The sequence below is a fragment of the Thamnophis elegans genome, chromosome 1 (assembly GCF_009769535.1).
Source record: "Thamnophis elegans isolate rThaEle1 chromosome 1, rThaEle1.pri, whole genome shotgun sequence".
In the NCBI taxonomy this organism is placed as follows: domain Eukaryota; kingdom Metazoa; phylum Chordata; class Lepidosauria; order Squamata; family Colubridae; genus Thamnophis; species Thamnophis elegans.
This window is the reverse complement of record NC_045541.1, coordinates 11107842-11128713: the sequence shown is the minus strand read 5'-3', so window position 1 is coordinate 11128713 and position 20872 is coordinate 11107842. Positions and strand designations below refer to the sequence as shown.

At 38.3% G+C, this 20872-nt stretch overlaps 1 protein-coding gene across 4 annotated transcripts in view; it reads left to right on the top strand.

Annotated features, from left to right (window-relative positions):
• Positions 1 to 401: 401 nt before the first annotated feature.
• Positions 402 to 20872, top strand: part of SLC39A10 (solute carrier family 39 member 10) — a 40803-nt gene continuing 20332 nt past the window's right edge. For 2 of the 4 annotated variants that reach the window (XM_032210068.1, XM_032210042.1), the window contains exon 1: positions 402 to 793. The gene's annotated coding sequence lies outside the window, so the exon portion shown is untranslated. Of the gene's footprint in view, positions 794 to 849; positions 864 to 1189; positions 1581 to 20872 lie in introns of those variants that run through there. The other 2 variants (XM_032210058.1, XM_032210050.1) reach the window with 2 other exon arrangements.

The window sequence follows — 20872 nt, the reverse complement described above, 5'->3', positions numbered from 1 at the left end:
TATATATATATATATATATATATATATATATATATATATATATATATATATGTATGTATGTATGTATGTATAAGCCAATTTCAAGGTTTTCGTCCAAGGGTTATTTCGATTGCGGCCTTCATCTTAGTTTTATTCTCTGTTCTTCCTGTGCAAATCATGTCTTTTCATTCTTTTCTTGCTCCACCCTTGAATACTTAAAAACTTTTACTCCAATTCCTCTCTCTGGAGAAGCCACGAAATATCCGCGATCCATCATTTACACACCCAAAGCAAAGAAAGGCTCCAAAGTGGGCGGTCTTCGTTGGTTTACAAGCGGACAACAGCCCCTCCCCACCTCCCCACCCCCCCCAAAAAAAATCCAGTAAACGCCGCGCGAAAAAGAAAACAGCCTCTTTCTGATCCAAGCCCCTGGCTCCACTGCGCATGCTCTCCCCTGCCAAGTGTCGCAGCTGCCGCCGCTAACGCAGTTACGCCGTTTGCGTAGGGGCCACTACTCTCCGCATCGGCCCTGCAGAGGCGTGGGGGGGAAGTGAGGTGGCGTAGTTTAGCCGCGCGCGCCAAGCGACAGCTCGGCTTCGGCAGAAGGTCGGGCGGCCGGCGTAAGCGGTTTTGATGAATGGCGTAGCGGAGGCCCTGGGAAAGTAGCAAGCAGAGCTTAGCTGTCGTAGTAGTAGCAGCGGCAGCAGCGGCGGCAGCAGCAGCACTGCGGAGTGGGAGGAGGAGGCGGCACCCGCGCGCGCGGCGGTTTGGTACCGAGCGGAGAGGGAGATGCACACGGCACACTCGAGCTGAGGTAGCTATAAAACCCCGTTTGTTTACATTCCCTCCCCCATACAGGCCGGCCGGCCGGCTCCGCTGCGGTGGTATCTGGCGGGAGAGGGGAAAGAGAGATGGCGGGAGGGGAGGGGGTGGTGGTCGGGGCGGATTGACGCCCCTCGGCGGTGGCGGGGAAGGATGAGGGCCGGTTCGAAGAGAAGGCAGAGTCTGCCTTGCCTTGGCGGCGCTTGCCGACACTACCCGCCCCTCTTTTCTCGCTACGGGGCGGGAGTGAAGAAGGAGCTCCCTGAGGAGACCGGCTTCCCGCCCTCCCTCCCACCCCTCAACGCCGCTCCGAAAGCCCGGCTCCCGTTCCCGGCGCTTTGTCGGCCGCCTATCAAACCCACCCGGCGGACTTGGCGGGTGGAAAGCGGCCCGGGGAGAGAAGGGGGTGGTGGGAAAGGGTGGGCTGGGCCTCTTTGTTCACGGGAGGCCGAGAAGCGGCTTCCCCCTCCCAAGCCCGAGGTGTGAGGAGAGGCGAGGAGGAGGAGGGGTGGGAAACAAAGATAGGAGCGGGGCTTTTTTTGTTCGACCGGAGGCGTGGTAAGACGGCTTGAGGAAGGTGGCGGGAGCTGGAGCGATCCGTGTTTTCCCTCTTTTTTCCTGGGGCTGCCCACGCGATCTGGATGGAGAGTTATCGATCGGTTTCGGGGGCCTCGTGGGGGAGGCGTTCCCGTACTGCACAAATACCCTCCTCTTCCTCCGCCTCTTCCCAGGGCTGCCGTTCCAGATTTTAGGCCCAAGGCCGCCTTCACGTGTGTATAGTAGGTAACACAGCGGAGGACCCGCCACGAGTGTATTCTGCTCGCCAACCCTGGTGGGCGCTGACTCGCGTCCGTGGAAAAGTTGTGTTTTTTTTTTTAAAGTCCTCGAAGAGTGGCTTTTGAAATGTGAACCCGACCCCCGTTTTATTGCGACGGGAGAGGTTGCGTTGCTGGTTTTATACGCGTTTAAAAAGCATCCATCTTCTCCTTTTCTGCATCTTTCCCCACTCTTTGTAGTTTAGTAAATGTATGTGCCCCCACTCGTCACGTTTCCGGGTGGTTTTACAATATGACTTAAATCTTCCTGTTCTCTGGTCCTCTGCATACTCTTGCTTTTTTTCCTTTCTACCTTTAAAAGTTGCAAAATAAAATGGAAGGGTAAGCTAGTGAAATGCAACAGCAATAAAAGCCATTCTGATGTAGTAGAGTGTAGGATGTTAAAATTCGCCATGGAAATTCACTGGGAATCTTTGCCCAATCAATAGTTCCCAGCTCGGCTTACCTGACAGGTGTTATTGTGGGAGTGAAATAATTATAAATTGCATTGAGCTTTTGGAGGAAAATTAGAATATATAAATATAATGGACAAATAAATAGACCCTTTCCAAAGATCATTACCCCGTAAAACCTTTGACTAAGGACATCATTTCATTGCTATTAAGTATATTGAAATATGTATTCCCCTTGTACACTAGGAATTACAGTATGCCATACAATATCATTGGAATGAGTTTGATTGGAAACTATTAGTTTCTGTGAAAGAATTACTTGCAACTGTTAAATTCGGAATTAAAGATAATTCCTGTTACATTTCTGTACTGTAAGCAAGGTATGAAAAATGGCCTAGTTGTAATGCAGGTAAATGGAGCATGGATTTAAAGCATGGGTGTTGGATTAGTTTGCAATCTAGTAAGCAATTTGTGTGCATATAATTATGAAGATAAATGTTTATAAGTTTGGCTACTAGCAGTCATTGATTTATTCCACGATGCAACATTTTTTAGGGACACAACTGACTCTTTGAAAATGTAATATGTGTATGGTAACTTTAAAAAGCCATTCACAGGATCAGTTGCAAATGTGTTAGTGGTTGTCCTTGTTACTTTTAAGAACTATGTTTTATTTGAAGATTTTAAAGTGAAAATTTAGGGTGGCAATCTAAGATTTTTAACAAGTACCGGTATATTGAGTTTTCTTCTTATCCTTACAATACTGTTTGGATTAATACCTTCCAATATTTGATTGTCAGAAAAAAGAAAAAACCAACAACCCACAGTCTCACTACTATTCTTTGTTAGAAGCTAGTCAAAATCAAGAAATGTCATCTTTAAGCAGTGTTTTTTTTTTTTACCAAGACTATTTTCAACTTCTACAGATGGGCTATTTTTACTTTCCAAAATATGACTGCAAATCTGCACATATTCAAAAATGCACTCGCACTTATCTCACCAGACAAACAATCTGATGTGCTAATGTGTATTGATTTACCATAGGTTGATGTAAGGAGAAATTGAAATTAGGATCCCAACAGATTTTTTTTCTAAAAATACAATTTAAGACATAATGGAACTGATCAATCTAGTGATTTATTGTGGTATTTACCCTACATCTGTATGTGTACATCTGCCTTCAAATTGGTGTTGACTCATGACAATAGCCTGTACAAGTCCCTGCAATTTTTAGGCACGATTGCAGAAGTGGTTTGCCATTGTCTGACTGACCAAAAATTGCCCACCCTGCTTAGTGCGTAAAGAGGGACTAGAATTCCCAGTCTCCTGGATTCTAGCCTGATGCTATAACTACTACACCACACTGGCTTTCCCCAAATAATTGTGCATCGTATTACAGATAGCTTGGAAAATTTGTTAGAAATGATTGCCTTGAATATAATTTGCTTAAATACATGTTGCATTTTAGTGAATATCCAGTTACTTAATACAAGTTGGATTTTATGGTTATTGAATCATGTTATACCATTTTATCAAAATAACTTCTATAATTGCATTGTAAAAAGTATTGCATTCCCTGATTCAAAAACAACTTTACCTTATTTGCAAGTTCTTCCTTACACTTTCACATTAGACAAGATTTAAGAAAAACTGAAATGTTTGGATTATTCTTGGTTTCAGACAAACCAACATCTGGGGGGGAGGAGAATTCCAGAGGGGGAATCCTGTATGGGGCGAGTAGGACAAGGCTGGTATATTTTATGTCCCTTTTCCTCTTCTACTCTCAGCAGCTCATAGTGTGGCATATCCTATTGATCCACTTACAATTTGCATTTTTTTTCAAGTTCAGGAGACTCAGATAAATTTTGCTACTCTGTTTTCTTGATATTACTGCCTTTAATTTCATCTTACCTTTCTTTCATTGCTATGATGTTACCATTTCTAAATTATTTCTTCATATTGCCTGAAAGAAATACTGTTACAACTATAAAAGAAGAAGCCAGTGGAACAACATTGGCGCCCAGCTTGGCTCACTAATCTGATTGCTGGATCAGCATGGCAAAAAAATAACTCACAAAATTCTAACTTGACATACACAGGGCTGCCATGATATGATGTAGCTAACTAAGGCTCTCATTCATTTGGCATATCCATGCTTCACATAGCATGGTAATTTTTCATGGACATGTCTGGTTGAGGTACCGATAAATGGGGAAAAAATTGTTCCTTTCAAGAAGCAGCCACTGCATTCTGGGGTTTCTGCAAACTTAATTGTGTAGAACTGAAACCTGAAATATATTTGTTGTGCAGTATCTGTTCAGTACATAAAATAATTAGTACATTTCTAATGAATTGGCATTTGCTCATGGGAGTAGCCAGAATGTGGGATTAGAGCATGATGCTAATGAATCAATAAAATGGATCTGCAAAGTTTTTCATTCAGTTCTGAAAAGTTACTTTTGAGAATGTTGCATCATCTGTTTAGCTTCATTAAAACAGCCATGTTTATTTCCAGAATTACATGACTACAATATAGGAGTTGCACAATCCTATAAAAAGAATGCAGCTACTTGAACGAGTTGTTGGGATGTTTTTCATTTATACATTTAAAGTTCTCTCATCCGAAGTATTCTATTAAGTAAATGGATTTTATGTGTCATATAAATGATAGTCATTCTAAACCCCATTCCAACGATGGCGAACCTTTTTTGGCTCACGTGATATAAGGGGGGTGCGCAGGGGGTTGTGCGCAGGCGTGCCGCACCCATAATGCAACACACAACCCCCCCTCAGTTCACATGTGTGCATGAGAGGCACACCCCCATTTTTGCATGCCTTTTTCGCCCTTCCCAGGCTCCACAGGCTTTATAGGAGCCTGGGGAGGGCGAAAACAGCCTCCCCTGCTCCCCAGGAGGCCCTCCGGAGGACTTAAACCGGCCCTATGAGCAAACCGGAAGTCCGTTCCTGAACTTCCAGTTTGCCCATAGGGCGGGGTTTTTGCGCTCCGGAGGCTTCAGGGAAGGTCCTGAAGCCTCCAGAGGGCCTGGGGGGGGGGAAGGCTCTTTTCGCCCTCCCCAGGCTCCTATAAAGCCTCTGGAGCCTGGGGAAGGCGAAAAATGGCTTTAAAAAAGGCTAAACTCAACTCCCCTGACAAATGGCTCTGCATGCCATAGGTTCGCCGTCCCAGCCCTATTCCATCCTGATTATTTTATCTATTGCTATCTGTCTAGGAAGATGTTCATATGCAATCTAAACTGTTTTGGCATTTTACTAATAAAAAACTAGGCTATTTATTTTGAATGTTAATGTATAACAGAACATTCTGTATTATATAGAACTTGTATTTTTATGTTTATAAATCTGTAAAATACTGTTTGTATTTTACTTGTGTGCAAGTACGTGTGCTTTTGTTACTGGCTGGCTTAGCCAATGCAGCTATACATAATGTGTAGAAATAGTTGTACCTGACCATAAGATTCAGAATTTCATCCACATTGTACTGTAGTAGCATATGTAGTGGCATAATCTTTATATGGTTATATAAGTTAGGTACTGAGTTGAGTGAAACAATTCAAAGTGTATTAGAAAAAATATTTTTGGAGAAACTGCAAGTTTCGATTTTTTTAAAAAATGAGAAAACTGAATTTAAGCAAAACCAATTTGCACAACTAGGAATGAAAACATAGTTAAATCATGCAACGACTGATAATATTGCAAGTCTGACTAAATCATAAATAATTGAAGACTTAATCCTGTGAAAATGAGTGCAATGTTTCACAGTGTCAACTTCTCATATTTGAACAGATTGTCAAGATTAACTGCAATCTCTTTAACATCAATTTAACTAATTTTGAAAAGTTGGCATAATTATTTTGGATCATTCCATTCTTAAGCACTTTGAAATTTTAACTTTATAAAATAAATGTGTAAGAAAATAAAATGTCTATTTTTATTTAAAAGATCACAATACTTGTTTTTACGGGCTGATTAATGTGAGATTTGAAATAGGTTCATAAATATTTTCAAAGATTTCCAAATTTGTCACCATATTGTAACATACGTTCTGAAAAGGTAAGTCACTTTTGAGTAATTATTTTTGAATTACATGATAGAAATAAAAGTATTATTTTTTTTACAAAGGAATAAATTGTCTCTTTTAGGCATGGAAAATTGGTACAAGGCTTTTTGCTTGTGTTCTTTATAAACAAACAGTGCAACATGTTGTCTTGATGATCACAATGTAGGAGAACAGAAGCATTGATTAGGACAAGATGCAGCAGCTGTAGTTAGCATTCATCCTTACATCAAGTCATAACTTCATTGTGTTTGAGAAGTAGCTGTTGCATTATTACCTCATACATCAAACCATGCTTTTCAGTCAAGTTGATTTTTTAAATCTGAAATCAAGTGATATGCATACATGTGTGAATGAGTTTTACCACACATTTTAATAAAATATAAACAGGGCTTGATAACTGAATCATTTCTGTCTGTTTTACTCCTTTCAAAAGTATTTTGTTACATTTATGTAGTTTATTACATTTTTACACATTTCCGAACAGAATTAAATTACACTCATTTTTGTTGGCTTCTACTTTTCAATTGCATGCTTATCTATTCAATATAAGCCTTGCTGAGTTCCATAAAATTTACTCAAATGGATTTAAATCAATGATGGTGTGAATTCGTATTTATCACCTCTACTCCCACCTGCTGTTGAAATTTAGTTTTGAGCATCTGCAACAGATTTCAAGTTGGGAGCTCTTGGATGAGTAGAATTTTGTTCATACAATATGTATTAAAATATTTCTCATTTGTAATTTTAACATTCCTGTTATGTTTGTACATGTGTCCATGCTAAAAATATAAGATTAAGTGACTGAAATGAGAGATGTGTTTGAAAAAGGTGCATGTTTTATCTGAAAAAGCTATTTTTGCTTAAAAAAATGAAAAAGGATTAGGATAAATTCACATTTCTTCATACATATTCTGGAATATATTTTACAGTATTTGAGGATTATCTCATACCTTGAAAACATTGGCATCTTAGTAAGTTGGTTACTTAGCTAAAGCTAAGATTTGCATTTTAAATGCCTCTAGGCTTTTGTTGTTCTTGGGACAGAACATCTTAGTTTGAGATGGCATCTGTTTATGGAAAGTTCAAATCTGCAGTCGCACAGATTTCTACAGTTGGCACAAATCAGTGACATGTTCCTACCTTGGTGATGCTTCCTTGTACTTTGTTAAATAATTCAAACAAGGAAGCCTTATATTTTGTTAGATAAGTCAAACAAAGCAAATGTTTCCTTGTACTGTACTTTGTTAGGTAATGCAAACAAGCTGAGCTGCAACCTGTAACAACTATAGTGAGAAGACCTTAGCATTTTAGCCTAAAGATTTAGAACACAATTCTCTTTGCCATGATTTTGGTATTTATTAAAAACAATACTTGGCACTTTATTTTGTAAAAAAGATTCAAATAAGGTGCTGAATGGGAAAAGCTAGGAAAAAAGTGCAACTTGAGAAATATTGAACTTGTGTGTTCTTTTATATGTATGCTGTGTCTATTTAGACAAGTGTGGAGTATTGCAGTGTGACACAAATTCGGAGAATCTAGGAAAGGGGTATATTGCTTGAAGCCATGTGTGCAAACCCCTGAGTCCCAGTCTGGTCCAGCACTCTGAGGCCCCTTACACCCTAAATTCCACCATCCCAGCTGACCTTTGCCATCTTCTTGTTCCTATTAGTGAGGCATTGCCAGCTTCACCCCTCGTGAGGCAGCTGCTGGCCATCTGAGGCCATCTTCACCAGGACTCTCAAACTGTCGTATTGTTCTAGCAGCTGCCTCATTGTAGGGCCAGAGTGGCCATGCTTAGTAAGCAGTGGGGGAAATAAGTTGGTAAAGGTCAGATAAGGTGTTGGGGGGCACAGAGTACAGGAGTCCAAAAGGGCATGGAGGGGGGAGAGAATTGGGGGGATTTACATGCCCTTGTGGTGTTAAATGTGGTTAGGCTCAAGCTGCCTTAATTTTGCATATGACAGGTGCATTGCAGCAATGTAACTGGGGACCAATCATAAGTTGTCCTGTTCAATATTATAATTGTGGTTAGACAAATTATCATAAGTTAAAGACTACCTGTAGTATCAAATTCACAACAGTATAGTATGTAGTCTATTTTGACAGTCACATAGGTAATTGTTAAATATAATAGTAGCTGAGCCTATATTTCAAAAAAGTGTTAAAAGATATCTCTCAAATGTGTTAAAGTCACTTACTATAATAAATAATAAGCCTTAGGAGGACACTTTAGGAACCAACAGATTAAATGCTTGCTCCTCTCCAGCGAAGATAGTTGCTCTTGGGACTGGCCATCTTAGAGATGACAGGCTATGATGTCCAAGTTCAATGTCCAAGTCTGTGTAGCGTCAAGATCCTCGGTAACAGATTTCTATAGTTAGTAGAAATCAGTGACATGTCCTTATGCTTAGTAATGCTTCATTGTATTTTTGTTAGATAATTCAAACAAGGAAGTTCCAATTTAAGATAATCTTAGTTTTCTTCTCCAATTGTCTGCTTTGTCAAAATTAAGGCATTTCAGACAAGAGGGATGTCCAAAAGTGCTTGCCAAGGAATACAATAGAAAAACGTAAATATTCCAATAGTTGTTTACAATAGGAGATAATTTTATGCACATTTAGGAATAATTGTGAATTTTTGGGTTTTTTTCCTGCTAATCAATCAAAACTGTTGACGCAGTGGAAGCAATGTATAGAATTGCTTTGCCAATGTGAAAATATAGTAGTTTTGAAACATTCCTTTGAAAGATCATGGATGATTGTGTGTGTGTGTGTGTGTGTGTGTGTATAATGAAGAATAATATCATTAAGGTAGTTTATAGAGTTGAATGATTATGAAGACTAAAATCTTCCTTATATTTAATTTTTAGTAATTGTGTTCCTAGAAAATGCAATTTATATACAATATAATCAAATACCACAAATTAGAAATCAAGGCTATAATAAAAGAATTGCTGAAAATTCATCATTTCTATATGGAAGTGATGGAAAGCAGATGTAACCATCTGGAAATGCCAGGCCGGGGAATGAGCCCTAAGATGCTCAATGTGTTGATAAGAATCGATTAACTCCTTGTGTCATGTTTGCTTAGATGCTATCATGCAAGTTAAGCAGCTAAGTATGTGAAGTTAAAATCTGACACATTGATGTTTTGTGGTTTCATAATGGAGGATATGATAAATGCTTGTGAAAAGAAGTGAGTCATAATGAGTTAGTAAGTCTTAAAGCTGATCATGTGTATTCTAAAATAAATCAGTGTGGTAGAATTTACTCCTAGGTAAGTGTACACAGAATTACAATTTTAGTTTTGAATTTGAGAATTGGAATGCAAAATAGATTGTTATTTTATTAATTTACCTAGTTTAGATGAATGAGTAGCTTTATCCATTGTTAAATTTTCTTAGACTGGATAGTTCTTGGCAAAATTATTTTTTCCAATTAGGTATAGAAGTAGAAGGGGTGTATGCTTCTTTCAAGAATAGTTGGCAATAGTCATTTTTAACAACTTGTGTGATTGCTATAGAAGGAAATGTGAATGAGCAAGCTGGTAAAAGAGGGATATTCATACATTTTCTGCCATTGCATTTTGTAAATGGCATTTTTAAAAAGTTGAAGTTTATTGCTGCATTTTCATGTTGGGGTAGACACTTTTTCACTATAGCATGCAAGATAATTTAGCTCTTAGTCTCTTGAGACAAGAAAATAAATCTAAACAATTGCTTTTTGGCTTATGTATCAAGTTGGTTATTCAGTTTGTAGTCCGGGGTTTCTAACCATTGGCAAGGCCAGAGGTACTAAAAATAATATTTCCGTTTATTTTGGAGTTCCTCTTTTTCTGTCCCACGCAGTTAAGAAGCTTTTCTCAGCATTGGCTCCAATTATTTTAAATAAAAATTGGGTGATAGTTATAGTTAGAGAATTGGTAATAGTGCCTTCTCCTTTGTTCTGGCTGTTGGAAGTGTTTAATAAGTTAGAAGTGGTTATGTGAATGTTAATACTTGAAATATAAGGAGAAAATAAAAGACTATTTGTTGCACATGAAACTGAGTAGATAAAATACATTTAAGTTTAAATGACTTCCTCTGATTAATATTTTTTCAGTAATTTCTAAGCTGTGCTTTAGATAATATCTTGAACAGTAGTGTCTAATTTACAACGAATAATCTGAGTAGCATGCGTAAGCACATACTGACTTAATACAGTTAGGTTCCTTGGATATTAATGTAAAAATATCCCAAAATCCTCTGCCTTTAAAAGTTCATCAGGTTAGTATTTTATTTATATGCAGGTGGCTCTTGGTTTACAACAGTTCATTTAGCGACTGTTCAAAGTTCCGACACTGGAAAAAGTGAGTTATGACCATTTTTCACACTTACAACCATTACAGCATCCCCATGATCACATAACCAAAATTGAGACGCTTAGCACCTGACTCCTATTTATGGTGGTTGCAGTGTCCCAGAGTCATGTGATCATCTTTTGCAACTTTCTGACAAGCCAGTTCTGGCGACCCAGACTGGCAAACCACTACGGTTCGGTTGAACCAGTAGGAACCCACCTCTGAGCCATGATATATTTTATCACATGGTGTCATATCAGTTTGGCAAGTGAGAAGCAAACCTGTTACCCTAGAAATCTTTTGTTTTCCTCTCCTGAACTTCAAAGGGCATTCTGCAGGAAGGAAGATATCCAGATATACTAGGCCATTTCTTACTGAAACTTTAAGAAGAGGCGGGGAGGGGGGGTTATGCTTTGTTTGAATGGTAAAAGTTTACTCCTAATGACAGGTATACCTTCTGCTATTGCTGCTTCAAAAGATTTAGTCATAGTGTTCAAAACCTTTCCCCCCACCCTCTAAAAGAGGCTGTTTGCTGGCAAAATAAGGTGGATTGGATTGCAAAAATTGATTGTTGAAATCCTTTATTTTTGACACTGATATTTTTTTTAAAAAACAACCCCATCAATGCAGCCCTTAACATTCTACAATTTATATAAAAGTGATGTCTGCATGCATGATCAAATTGCAGAAGTTTTTTGTTTTTTTTTACGTTGAGGAAGGCACTTTTTGTAAATTGAGAAAGGACATTGAACAAAAACATTTACTGGGAAATTTCATTTTAATATGCAACATTGTCAGTCACATTTTCTTGTGAAGTTTTATATTTTGGTTGTTGAATAACTGTTTGGTTTCTTAATGGTAAATGCACGTATTATCAAATTTGTAATACACAGTATTACAGCACGAGAGGTCATATATTCCTCCTTAAAAAGGAAGATTTAAGCATTGAATTGCTTCCAGGGGAAAAATTCTGGCAATGCTGCTGTTTAAAGAGCCAATTCAAAAGTGGGCAACATATAATATGCATTCCACAGAAATCACACCCTGCAGGACTTCAGCAGCAAACCATGGAAATGTTTCTATTTTTCTGGTGAGAAAACAAAAACTGCTTATAAAATTTAATTTAGTTCTGACATACTGTACAAAGAAGATGAACCACCCTATTGTTCTCTTCCACCCTGCCTCTCGCACACACATGCACACATCCCATTAAAAGGAATAACTCCAAAATCCACATTGCTTTTTTTGTAATGCATTTATCCTGTTAAGAAAAAAATATTCAATGTGTGCTGCCTGCCAGATAAGTATTTGTGGGATGCTGACTCTCATCAGCGAGTTTCACTCTGGATTCAAAGGGAAATTTAAGGTGCCACATTCATCAAAGATTGGTGTTCCTAGATTGATTTCTGACATTGCTTTTTACTTCATAAAAGAACAAATTATTAGGTATGCAAAATCTGGTTAGGCCCTTAAAAAGAAGGGGGAAGAGGATGGGAACTTTTTTTAAAAGGGAAGAGGACAAACAAAAGTCAAGTTCTTTTTTTAATTGCCCTTACATTGACAATGATTATACTTGGTGGTTTGCCATACCTTTTAGTGAAATTTTCCTCAAGAATTGACAGTTGAGGTTTATGGCTAGTATGCTTTCATATTGAGGATTAGGAATTGGATGCCCTATCTTTTTTTGGCTAATATTACAGTATTTTAAAGGTTTTCACCGTGATGGCTTGAGTTGAATTTCTGGTGGCTTACAAAAGTGGTGTGCAGCTGTTAGAATCCAAAACAGGAAAAGTGCTTCAGAGAAGATGAGGTCATCCTTGCTGCACCTGTGGCTTCTCCTTAACAAAGGTATGCCCTTTCATGCATCCTACACTACCCAGGAAATGATGTCATGGCTTTAAGGAGGCGCTATCAGGTGCAATGAGTATGCCCACACCCCCTCCAAAGTACCTTTTCTGCATCTGATCTAAAGCGCATCCGTAGATTACAATTTTAAAGAAATATGGAGCTTCATGTCCTGAACAAATTATTACAGCATTTTATTGAGCTGGGTACTCCATTCTTGACACTTATTTATTTATTTATTTGTCTTGTATGCTGCCCACTCCCGGAGGACTCCGGGCGGCTCACAAAAGACAAGGGAAAGGGGGGAACGAGACAACGACAACATATTAAAAACAGAACCAACACTCACAATTTCTGTGGAGGTAGATGCTTCTCAGCTCCCCCCAGCCTGCTGGAACAGCCAGGACTTGGTGGCTTTGCGGAAGGCCGGGAGGGTAGTAAGGGTCCGGATTTCAACAGGGAGCTCGTTCCAGAGGGCCGGAGCTGCAACAGAGAAGGCCCTCCCCCGGGGAGTCGCCAGCCGACATTGGCTGGCAGATGGAATCCGGAGGAAACCCAACCTGTGCGATCTAATTGGTCTGAGAGAGGTAATCGGCAGGAGGCGGTCTCTCAGGTACCCAGGTCCGATGCCATGTAGGGCTTTATAGGTAGCGACCAGCACCTTGAAGCGGATTCGGAGACTAATAGGTAGCCAGTGCAGCTCGCGGAGGATAGGTGTAATGTGGGTGTACCTTGGTGCACCCACAATCGCTCGCGCGGCTGCATTCTGGACTAATTGGAGTCTTCAAACACTCTTCAAGGGCAACCCCATGTAGAGCGCATTACAATAATCCAGTCTTGAGGTCACAAGGGCGTGAGTGACTGTATGAAGGGCCTCCCGATCTAGGTAGGGTCGCAATTGGTGCACCAGGCGGACCTGGGCAAAGGTCCCCCTGGTCACAGCCGACAGATGGTGTTCTAGAGTCAGCTGTGGGTCCAGGAGGACTCCCAAATTGCGAACCCTCTCTGAGGGGCGTATAATTTCGCCCCCCAGCCTGAGAGATGGAACAGTTGGCCAATCTTTGGGAGGGAACATCAGAAGCCACTCGGTCTTGTCTGGATTGAGTGCCAACTTGTTTGCTCCCATCCAGACTCTAACAGCCTCCAGGCACTGGAACATCACTTCTGCTTCGCTGAGTTGGCACGGGGCAGATAGATACAGCTGCGTATCGTCTGCATATTGGTGATACTTAATCCCGTGCCGGCGTATGATCTCACCCAGCGGCTTCATGTAGATGTTAAATAGGAGGGGGGACAGGACAACCCTGTGGCACCCCATACTTGAGGGGCCTTGGGGTCGATCTCTGCCCTCCGACCAACACCGACTGCGACCTGTCCGAGAGGTAGGAGGAGAACCACCGCAAAGCGGTGCCTCCCACCCCCACCTCGCAACCGTCGCAGAAGGATACCATGGTCGATGGTATTGAAGGCTGCTGAGAGGTCAAGAAGCACAAGGATAGAGGGGTGACCCCTATCCCTGGCCCACCAGAGATCATCGATCAGCGGGACCAAAGCAGTGTCCGTGCTGTAACCAGGCCTGAAACCCGACTGAAAAGAGTCTAGATAATCGGCTTCATCCAAAGACTGTCGGAGTTGCGAGGCCACCACTTTCTCAACAACCTTCCCTACAAAGGGAAGGTTGGAGACTGGACGATAGTTGCTCAAAATGGCTGGGTCCAGAGACGATTTCTTCAGGAGGGGTCTCACCACCGCATCCTTTAGGAGTAGTGGGAAGATTCCCTCCTGGAGAGAGGTGTTCACAATCGTCTGGGTCCAGCCGCGTGTCACCTCCCTGCTGGTCGAGACCAGCCAGGAGGGACACGGGTCCAGTATACAAGTGGAGGCACTCACCGCTCCCATGGCCTTGTCCACTTCATCAGGAGAAGCCCGTTGAAACTCAATCCATAAAGCATGCTCAAGACCCTCCCCCGGTACCTCGGCTGGTATCGTGCAATTGGAGTCCAGCTCTGTCCGAATCCGAGCAACTTTATCCGTCAAATACTGAACAAATTCCTCAGCTCTACCCTTTAGAGGGTCACCCGCATCCCTCCCTTTCAAGAGGGAGCGGGTTATTCTAAACAAGGCACTTCAGTCAGTCTGAAAGGTAACTTAAAAACTAAAGCGGTAGGGTTTCTATGTCTAGATTTTTACTTCTCATTTATGCTTTAGAATTGATTATATTAGACTTCACAAGAGGACGATTTGTGTATGCTATAGGGAAATCAATAGGGCCACCTAATTATTGCTATAATAAAGGAATCAAATTTTTAAACCTTACTGTATGTAATTGCTAGAATTATTGCATACTAAATAGAGTATTTTCAAGAAAAAGGCAATATCAAAAGGGGAAATTACTTTAATATATAACATATTGGTAACTGTTGGGAATATAATCTAACTGTTGGGTTGGCAATATATAAATCATATAACAATGTTGTACCTGTTTGTACGCAGTTCAGTATAAAACATCTCGGTGAGATTAGCCAATATCTTGGGTTAAAGATAGATAAAACTAGGGGAGGATACAAAATCTTGTTGATGACTGTCTTATCCGTGTATGACTTGGACTGTTTGATGGACTCTGATACCTCTATTTCCAGGAAAGTAAAAGCCTGCAGTGTCTCTGTATGCTAGTTTATGTGTTCTCCAACGCAACTCTCACAACGCTTCTCTGAATGTACTTGCTCTCCCAACGGGGATCTTACCTAACAGTAACCAAGCCATCAAAAGCTGTTTTAAAACTATTTTAGGTGCTGCATATATCATGGTGCATCTTAAGGATGTCTGTGCAACTACATGTGTAAATATCCCTAGATAGAAATCTAAAAGTCTTCATTCAGGTGGTATGTTGGTGAGCATTGAAAAATGGGACCAGAAAATGTGTTTGCATTTCAGAGTCCTAGCAGCATTTTATTATTGTCTCTCTAGATTAATATTCTATACATTTCCCTCTCTGGACTGCTCACAAATTAAGATAATTTTGCATTTAACTAATACAACATAGTGAGGTTATGTTTCAAGACCATAACAATTTCTCTTTAAAATTATTTTTTCCTTTTTTATGTAAAAGTTACTTTGGTTTAAATAGGCTTGCTTAGGTGGTAGTTTTTATTCCATAACACTTAACAATTTGTTAGCTTTCATGTTTTATAATTTATTCTTAAATTACAATCTTTGCATAGCAATAGCATTAGCACTTAGACTTATATACCATTTCACAGTGCTTTACAGCAGGGGTCGCCAATTTCTCGGACCTCAGGGACTACTAAATTCTTAATTTTAAATACCGCGGACCACTAATGTGAATTTTTTAAAAAGATAAATAGTATTTAGTGCAATATAAAAGTGCAAATAATTTTTCTGCGGACCACCAAAATTTTATCACGGACCACCAGTGGTCTGCGGACCACCGGTTGGTGACCGCTGCTTTACAGCACTCTAACTGCTTTACAGAGTCAGCATATTGCCCCCAACAATCTGGGTCCTCATTTTACTGACATCGGAAAGCTGGAAGGCTGAGTCAACCTTGAGCCAGTGAGAATCGAACTGTCAGCAGAATTAGCCTGCAATATTGCATTCTGACTGCGCCATAATGGCCCTTCTATTGGCTTAGCATCTATTGGCAATCATAAGGTATGTTTAATAAGTTCCAAAGCAATTCTAATTTTTTTATAATTAAATTAGCAAAATTTCAAACTAGAGTTCAAATTGGCAACCTCAGGGCTATGGTATTTTTGAGTTTTCTATTTCATTAGTTCATTCTGAGTCATCTCTTCCACAGGCATTGTTCTCCCTTTGGCCTTATTTAATATTTGTGTTGCAGTAGGTGAGTGTCAGATAAGGGACTTGCCCTGGGATAGGAGAGATTGTAAGGAAAGGAATCTGTCCTGTTTCTTTACAGTTATCTTCTTATATCCTTCCTTTGCTGAGAATAACTTGTGCAGAATTCCTGATATCTGATCCTGTGCTGTATGATAAGGCAGACTAGAGTGATGCTACTAGTTTGATATTTATCTTATACCATATTTAGAAATAGCTTTTACCTCAGTCATAGGGTGACCCCTGGAAGGGAGAAGCTTGAGCAGTTATCTAACTCAGTCCATGCAAGGTAAGATTCCATTGACATTGAACAGCCCTGGCAGAATTGTTCTTAATCCATTTTAATCTTACTGTTTGATTTTAGCCTAAATAAATGCACATCAATAAAACTCCCCTTTTCCACTTAAATTTGGAGAATTCTCCATGCTAAGTTTAGTGGAAAAAGGATGGAACTTCTCATCTCTCCATCCGTCAACTTGGTATCTTTTTCTCTATGACCATCTTAAAGTAGAGGGAAAAACTTTCTTTTGCCAAGCCACTTGGTCAAAATTATTGTTGTGTTTTCAATCTGTTTTTAAAAGCCAGAAAGCCTACATTTTTCTGTAGGCCAGACATAAGAGTTCTTGTCTTTCCCAATTATTATGCAACCCAGGCTACTTTCTTTCTAGTTCATGTAATTTTGTAAAAGTACTTGCATGACTAATTTACATGTGGCATATAATTTAGATTGTCTTATGATGTCAAGCTTTTTTTAGGCCACCAGAAGGAACAAGAAGCTAACATTTATGGCCCATGAAATGTTATACATATCCATGTACCTGCCTTAGATTTATTTCAGAGCCACTCATTGGTTTTTTTAAACATTTGTGGCATGGACTCATTCCATTCTAAACATAGTTAGATCCAGTTTTATTTAGCATGATGAGCACTTGTGTGACTGCAAGAGACTTGCGTTCATAATTTTGCATCATAATCAGGTAAGTGTAGAGATTTGCTCTGTGATCTGTATGTTTTGTATATTCTCCTATTCATATTACAGTCACTCTGCAATGGACAGAAGAAATAACCTTAAGGAACAGGAGGTCAGCCACAACCAAGACAACAACAATCAGATAAAAGAAATCTGAATCTGAAATAGAAATATAAATTTGAAAAGTCATCTCAGACAAGACCTATCTCTTATTAAGGTCAACTGAAGAAGCGGGAAAGTGCATTCAGACTTGCAAGATTCTGTTACTCTAACAAAATAAAAGTAGTATTAACTTACATGTGTTTATTTTCCACGTTTGGTCTATCTTGGAAGGCTCACATTTCCCATTATCGGCAATTTTTGTAAGTAGAAAGAATACTATGTATTTTATGTACATACACATACATACATACCTCTACAAACATGCTTGGGTTGTAAGGAAAGATTGATTGATTTGTTAGACTAATGATCATGACAAAATGGATTGCTTGACTGGTTAAGCAGATTGTCTTTTTTTCATTTGTAAAATTCCTGCGTACGTGCAATTCCAGAAAACACATTTGAAAATTACAAGTTTATGTGTGGCTGTGGAAAAGTCACTAGATGGCAGCAAAATTTTATCATGTAGGATCCCAATGTGGCTTTAGCACTACTCGGTGTCCCTAGATGAAGGGTTGAATAAAAAATAGTAATTACTTTATTTTGATTCAAGTCCTCTTGCTGTTAAGGGATTAGTTTCTCAAGACATTCTTCCAGCTGTTTCCAAAACAAAAAAAACCCTCTGATCTTAAAAATACTACTATAAATTTAGGGATGAATGAGTTGTTGGGAAGAAAGCAACACCAATGCTAGCAATTTTCTGAGCAGGCTGCTCTCACAGCTTTACAGTGATTACACTGTAAATCATTAGTTTAAAATTTATGTCAGCAGCTTTGCTTGAACAAATGTCAGCTTTTATAATTTATAATTTATATTGCCAGAGCAGGATATCCATGAGATTAATGGGACCTAATTTTAAATATAGAACAAAATCAATGACCTGTGCTGCTTCCGGTTGACGTTGCGATGAGAATGGCTGGAAAATAACGGGCTTCGCTGAGCCTTGTGAAATTCAGCTGGTAACCAACTGATGGGGTTATAGCCACCTTGTAGGGCAGTGAAGGAAGGAAAGGTACTTTGCTGACCACGAGGAACTCACAATTTCCTTGTTAGGTCTGAAGCAAGCTCTCCCGAATGGCAGCAGAGTCGACTGCCATTTTTGGCAGTCACAAAGCTGGGACAACCGGGACTGTTAAGATTTGTGCTGGAGCGATTTGTGGACAGAGCATTGAAACTGGGTGAGATAATTACCAACTTTTACTCTAAAGACATGATTTAAGTATAAGAATTCTAAAAAAGAACTTCCAAGCCTAAGTAAGCGGCAATTAAATACACGGAGAGAGGGGGAGGGACAACTGAAAACCAAGAGGCGAAAGAAGCCCAAGAGAAGCTTTAAAACACAGCCTGGGAAAAAGCTTTAAAAATTTGAAAGGTGGTTTTCGGGAGAAACTGTCTTGTTTATTTGTATTTCTAACCCCCCTGGATTTACCTGATAATCAGCTGTTTTTGATGTTGAATTTGGCAATAAGAGCTATCTACTCGAAGAAGAGAAGTACTACAGCACTATAGCCGCAGTATACTCGGTGAAAGTGAACTTGAAACACAAAAAGTCTAAAGAATACACAGAATAGACGTAACATCTGGAAGACGGCCTGACCTTGACTCTATATTAGAAGATGACTTGGATAATTTGAGAATATTTAATGAGGTTTTTTCCCCTTCTGAAGATTTAGAAAAGGAACTAAATTGCAAATAATTAAATTTTATTAAAATTGGCTATTGGATTATGGATTTGAAAGATTGGAGGAATCTAGTGGATTAATTTGGATTTGGACTATTAATGTTATTTAATAAAATGCAAGACAAAAGAATAAAGGTCATAGAAAAGAAAAGGAAAGTTAAAAAAACTTTAAAATTTGGATAATTGAGAAGATATAATTGGAAAATTATACGGCTGTAACTCACTAATTTTAAAAATTATAAATTTAGGGATTTTGGATGTATAATTATGGAAATTTTTTTAAATATTTTAAAACAGTTTTAAAAGATTGAATTCAGAGGTGGAAAAGAAAAATATTTTTTTTTACAAGGGCGTTCAAATAATACAGCAGAGAGACAGGGCACCCAGAAAGGAATGTTCAGTGGGCACAAATGCATCAAAAAGTGCTACAAGCTTCCAAGAGAGATAAAAGGCTGATTAAAAAGCCAATAAATGATGGAATTTTACAAAGGTTAAGAGATTATGGATAATGAAGAAAATATTTTAATAAAATGGAAAAAATGCAAATCGGTGTATGTATGTGTGTGTGTGTATATATATATTTATTTTTTTATCAGCATATTTATATATTTATTTATTTATCAGCATAAATATAGCATATATATATATATATATATATATATATATATATATATATATATATATATATATATATATATATATATAATATACATATTAACAGATAATACAACTTATAATTAAAAATGATGAAATTTAGAATTAAGTAATCTTATTGTATTATCAACTTTAATAGTGTGTTAAAGTATATTGTGTGTTTAAAATATTAAGGATTAGAAATATGTGAGGATTTTGAGTTACACTTCTGGGATTGATTAAATATTGTTAATATGGCTTTATTAATAATCCTACACATTTTGAATATTGAAGTTATAGTGGAATAATGAGTAATTCTTAAAATGTTGAATATTATTAATTTAGTTGGCGCTAACAAATCTATGGCTGAAAGAAATGTTATCTATGTTTAAATGAATTAATGGGAAAAACAAAGAATTATAAAGAGAATAGTATTGTTGAAGTTGGAAGATTAAAATTACACATACTTATTTGTATTATTACTGTTAGCATTGTTTAAAAAAGATTTGGCTCAGTCAATACACTGTTCACAAAATATGTATCGTGTGAAAAGAAAGCTGCAAATAAAACATGTTTAAAAAAAAATCAATGACCTGCAATTTGTAATTCTGTGTTTTAAGGAAGTTATGTTTGAAAAAGAGATTTTCTTCAAAATTTTCTACTTAAGATCGGCATGTTTCTTAATGTGTTCATATATTAAAAAACAGTTTCTAATTTTTTAATGATGGTGCTCCTGGAAGTCTTCAGGCAGTCTTCTAATGAATGGACATTTTAATAAGAAAAATGAGCTCTTTGGAAAACATGTTTGGCCCCAAAGACATTTAATTCAATAAATCTAATTTTTCTTGCTTTTATTTCATTTTTTTCTCATTTGAATATTATTTATCACATTAAAGAAATTGGTGGATAGCTAATACCTATATTATCAGAGATTTGAAAACTGATTACTTTTCCATACATAAATAGGAATTTGAATGTACTTTTCCAATTTGATTATACCTTCCATTTGCTTTTTGATAGTGGCCAAGAAATTGTATAGGCATAGCTATAATTGTTTGATTTACAAATAAATCACTTAAAATGTAATTATTGGTAAAGATTATTTTTATATATTTTTATTAGTGTCATGGTCTGGTTCCTATATTCATCTTACATAGTTGCATACATGTTTATTCTAAATAGTTTATTTTAATTAATAACTACAGTTCCTATCACTTTAAACTACAATTATTGCTACAGGTAATTCAGCACCATCCCAAAAGAAATTAACAGATGGGGCTT